Raw genomic sequence first — 6,000 nt, forward strand, 5'->3', positions numbered from 1 at the left:
GAAATGTGTTTCCCCATTTTCCTACATGGCTCTTTCCTTATTCATGTTTTGTTTAAATGTTATCTGCTCAGTGACCAATCTAAAATTGTAACTCACCTGCCTACGAAACTTCTCATCTCCCTCTTCAGCTTAACTTTTACCATCATATTTTACTTATTTTGTTTATCGACATACTTACCTCAATGTGTTATTAGTTCCCCAAGACCAGGGATTTTGTCTATTTTGTTATAACTGTTTCTTCAGTGCCTAAACAATACCTCAAAAATGTTTTTGAATGAATATATGAAGAAGGAAGATAAGATTTTTACTTTGAAGATTTGAAAATAATTCAAACTTATTCTAACTATTGAGTGGTTATGGGTTATAAAAGAGCCAGAGTAAAAACAGCTAGATCAGTTTTATGTTCTTGAAGGCTGGGTGAGAGCATTTGGTACTTTGGAGAAGCACATAAATACAGGTAGAAGAGATGAAATTCAAGATTTACTTTGGGGGTAGACCTGACAGGACTCACTCTTGAGTTGGATGTGATGGATAAAGAATAAAAATGAAAATAATTTCTAGAAATATTCAGCAATAAAAAGGAAGGAGGAACTATTTATACACATAATCACACATCAATTTCCAGGAAATTACACCGAGTGAAAAAGTCAGTACCCAAAGATTATATACTGTGTGCATATTATATGCCTTTTATTTCAGGGGGGATTGAGTTTATACTTTATCACTGAGCTACATCTCCAGTCCCTTTTTTACAAAAATTAAATTTTGACACGGGATCTCACTAAGTTACTGAGGCTGGCTTGAATTTACATCCTCTGTCTCAACCTCCCCTAAGTAGCTGCAACATTCTTAAAATAACAAAATTATAGAAATGGAGAATGGATTAGTGGTTGACAGGAGTTAAGGAGTATACCATTCATTAACGTTTTAGTATATTCACAGATATGTGCAACTATCATGACAATTTTTTTTTTTCTGGTACTGGGAACTGAACCCAGGACTGTTCTACCACTGAATTACATCCCTGGCCCTTTTTGAGACAGGGTCTTGCTAAATTGCCCATGTTGGCCTCAAACTTGTGATCCCTCTGCCTCAGTATCCTGCGTAGCAGGATTACAGGCGTGCACCACTGTGCCCAGTACTATAGTTGGTTTTAAGAACATTTTCATCACTTCAGAAACAGGCTTTGTACCGTTTGATTATCACGCTGGTATTCTGCCTTTCTCCCCACTACAGCTTGAAGCAACCACCTCCTATCTGAATTGGTTTCCCTATTCAGGAGGTTCAAATGAATGGAATCATATAACATATGGCCTTTTGTGTCTTTTCAATTTGTATGTTGATTTCAAGATTCATCCCAGTAATAGCATGGTATCAGCACTTCATTTTTATGACAGAATAATATTTCATTGCATGGGTATACCACTGATTGTTTGCCTATTCATCTATTAATGAGCATTACAATAAATGATATAGACTGATAAATTGTGAAGGATAGTCTGACCTCTTAAGAGTTGAAAAATGATAGTTGTAATTTGAATTTTCCTGGAAGCCCAGGGACTAAAGTTGTAATCAAATATAAACAAGAAGAAGGGGAGTTTTTAAGGAGAGAAAGGGTGAGAACGTGGACTCTCAGCAGCACTGAGCAAGGGCATAGAAGGGAGGGAAGCAGAAGCCAGATTGGGAAACTTGGATTTGATCAGATAGGCAAAGGGAGCCACTTATTAAGTTCTTAAATAGAAAAATACATGAAGACAGTGGTGTTTTGTCCTTTAAGATTAAACTGGAAGTGATTTACAAGATGGATTAAAGTGGTGACAGATTGGAAATTCTGCTGATTTGCCTGGCTTTTCCCTTGGAATTTTCCTTGCTGGTTAGTGAAAATATCTTGTTTCTTGTTATAAGAGAGATTTAGCCCCAAATATGGAAAATCTGACTTTCTTTTTTTAGTCTCTTCCTAGTGTTTTCATTAAACAGATATTACAGAGAAAACAGAGGCTATCTAGGTGGAATCAGGTGTAAATTTTAATCCTCACACATTTACCAGCTTATTAAATGCTTTGCAAATTCAGTGATCACCATGTCAAACTCTGGGGAAACAAGAAAACCAATCCCAGCCCATAAGAAATTCACAGTTTAGTAGGGAGTAGGCAAGCATATGACATATAAACTAATCATGGCACTGTATGAAAATATCTGTGTACACACATTCTTGGGAATTCAGAGGAGGAAGTACCTCACTGTCAGAGAAGGTTAGAACCTATTAGGGAAGGTAACATTTGACTACCTCTACCCAAATACATGTTCAGCCAGCTAAGAATGACAAAGGCAGGCACACAGGTTTGGCCACATTAAGCTTGAGAAAAAGCATAAAATGATCAGAGGCCTTGAGGAGATCTTAGTATCTGTAGGGTAGTGTATCTGGAGTGATACAACCTGAGTCTGCATTGAGAGGTTAGGGCTGAATTGTCAAAGTCCTTGTGGACTATGCCGAGGAGTTGAATCCTATTCTGGAGGTCAGTGATTCTTAACATTGTATTTCTTTCTGTTCTTCACATCTCCCTTTGCCATGCCCTCCTATGTCTTGTGAAGGTTCATCATCTGTCACAGACTGTTGCAACTTTCTTCCAAAATGTCTCCCTGTCCCTGGCCCTATACCTGTCTGCTCTGCTAGCTGGATGATTTCTGTGGCTTAAATGTGTCCCCCAAAGTTCATATGTTGGAAACCTGATCTCTAACGCTGCAGTGTTGAAAGGCAGGGCCTAATGGGAGGTGTTCGGATCTTGAGAGCATTGCTCTCATGAATTGGTAAGTGCCATTATCATGAGAGAGTTCCTTATAAATGATGAGTTCAGCCCCATCTTGTTCTCTTTCACCCTCCCCTTGCAAGGAGGCCTTCACCAAGTGTCAGCCCCTAAATCTTAGACTCAGCCTACGGAACCATGAGTCAAATTCCTCTCCACTGTAAGTTACCCAGTCTGTGGTATTGTTATAGCAGCACAAAACAGACTAAAGCAGTGATAGAAGTCAGACAAAACCCTGTTATGGGCTGAATTATGTCCTCTCCAAGTTTCTATGTTGATGTCCTAATCCCCAGGACCTCAGAATGTGATTATATTTGGAGATAGGTTCTTGAAAGAAGTAATTAAGTTAAAATGAGGTTATTAGGTTGGGCCCTAATCCAGTATAAACTAGTGTCTGTAAAAAGAGATTAGGACACAGACATGTATAGAGGGAAGACCATGTAAAGTAAGGAAGACATATCTATAAACCAAGGAGAGAGGCCTCATAAGAAACACCTCTGTCAGCACCTTGATCTTGGACTTCCAGCCTCTAGAATTGTAAGAAAATAAACTTATATTGCTTAAGTCACACAGTCTGTGATACTTTGTTATGGCAGCCCTACCAAAGTAATATATCCTGTAACTTCCTATTTTGTGTAGTATAAAGTCAGAACTTATTAGCATATTCCATAAAGTTCTTTAAGACCTTATCTCTCCAGAACTCTACACCCTCCCTCACTGATCTCTACTCAAATAATTTACCAACTTTATTGTTTCTTCAGTAAAGCTTCTCAGTCTAAAATGCCCTTCTGCCTCTTCTCACCCTCTTCATTTAAAATTTGGATGAGACATCACCTTCCCTATTCTGTGTTTTGCATTGGTCAAACACAACTGAAAAAATCACCCCCTTCTGCCCCTCTCAATTGACAACAAACTCATCTCAGAGCTCCTAACATTTTAGCCTATATATAGGTTTTATTTGCTCCACTAGACTCAACAATCAACATCTTCATTCAAATATCATCATGGTTCTAATTACTATCTCAGCACCTGGCACAAAACAAGTACTCAATAAATAGTCTAGAAATGAATAAATACACAGAAAGTCTAGCTATCTAGAACTACACAATCTTAAAGGAAATTGATCCACATTTTGGTATTCCCTAATGAATACCTATTACTACTATGGTGAATGCATTTTGAGTGATCAAAATACTCATATCAGTTAATTTAATATCTCAGGTATTTTTGAATAACATTATTTTTAATCCATCTATCCTTTTTATATACTATATACAGCTGCCTATTGCATTTTAATGTCTGCCTTTAGTTGTTTCCAGTTCATTCTGTCACTTTTCAGTCCCTGTTTTATGTCAGACACAGCTCAATTCTGCAGCAAAAAAAATTACTAAACACCGTTTTTTTTTAAATACTTTTTTAGTTGTCAGTGGACCTTTATTTGTTTATATGTGATGCTTAGATTCTAACCCAGTGCCTCACACATGCTAGTCAAGCACTCTACCACTGAGCCACAACCCCAGCCCCTGAATATTGGTTTTATATGAAGGAATTCAGCTAGGCAGAAGACATATAAACCTACAATTATACTTCAGTGTGATAAGGACAAGGATATGTGCATGACGTATAACAACAAAGTGGTTTAATTAAATTGAAAGTATAGCCACGTCCTATGTCTAGGTGTTAGAGATAAGTTTTTTTTGTTTTTTTTGTTTTTTTTTTTTTTTTTTTTGGTTTTGGTTTGGTTTGTGGCAAAATAATTATTGTTTCTTGGTGTGTGTATCTTCATTAGATGACTTTTTCCTGACCTCCTTCTCTTGCTCTGGAGGGACCTTATTAGAACTCCTTATGTGCTGTTTACACCTAATGCCTGTGTGAGAATTTCCAGAAGGCTCAAGCCTGCTGTCATCCTCATTAAAGAATCACACAGAGAGAAGGCGCCTTTGGAGAACTTTAATCCCCTCTTTCTTCACTTAGCACCTCATATAAAGCTAGGATTGACAGATAATTCTATCCTAGTTCTGAAGCCTTGCAATATACGAAGGGAAGGATATTGGCAAGAGGGAACTATCACTGTTCTTTCTCATCTGTCCCCAACACAAGGACCTGGCATGTGGCTGCCCCATTCTTTGAAGGGAAGTAGCAATTCCCAGTTGTTGGGTGTATCTCAGAGGAATCCAAAAGAATTGTGATAAATCTACAAGAGCTGACAAGATAATATAAGCAATTCAGAACATAATTAAAATACCTGTGTATCTGTTGAAATATTTCAGTCTCTTTTATAGAATATTCATTGTCTGTTTTGTCCTCCTAAAATCTACTGTTCAAATAAATACTGCCTGACTGATTACCAGATGAACATGGTTCATTGACATAATTACTGATAGAATAAGTGATACTGAACTATAGTAGAGGTTTTTAAATTTTTTAGGGGCACTGGGGGGTTGAACCCAAGGATGTTTTAGGACTGAGCCACATCCCTAGACCTTTTTATTTTTTATTTTGAGATAGGGTCTCGCTAAATTGCTGAGGGTCTCACTAAGTTGTTTAGGCTGAACTTGAACTGGAAATGCTCTTGCCTTCACTTCCAAATTGCTGGGACTACAGTCTTGAGCCACTGTACCTGGCTGAAGTAGAGTTTTCTGATAGTTATTAAGTGAACACATTCTCAGGTGATAATTAACTTAAATTATTTGGCCAAAATCTCTTTGTTTGAAAAAAATTGGTGAAAAAAAATAGACTTCTTAATAAAGTAATTTTAAAATTAATTTCCCATTTATTTTATGTATTATGCTAGTGAGGAAATTAAGCAAGTATTATATGCAAGTCAAGTAACTCCTGTTTTAGTTTAAAAATAACAAGTAAATATTGAGATGACATAGGCAACCAGGCAGAATTTTCAGTCTGGAACCCAAACAAGACAAGAGTTTTTAGGGACTCTAGAGGCCTAGGCAGAAGAGTTAACTAGCAAGAACAGTAACACTGCTCACAGGTGAAGTATGGCCTCTGTCATGCATTTACTTATCTGTTTATACATCTGTTATAGTTTGAATCCTAAATGTCCCACCCCTTCAAGACCCAGGTGTTGAAGGGTTAGCCCCAGGGAGACACTACTGGGAGGTGGCGAAACCTTTAAATGGTGTGGCCTAGTGGGAAATCTTTAGGTCATTGAGGCTGTGCCTTTAGTGTGGAACCCCTG

Source organism: Sciurus vulgaris (assembly GCF_902686455.1).
Source record: "Sciurus vulgaris genome assembly, chromosome: 1".
In the NCBI taxonomy this organism is placed as follows: domain Eukaryota; kingdom Metazoa; phylum Chordata; class Mammalia; order Rodentia; family Sciuridae; genus Sciurus; species Sciurus vulgaris.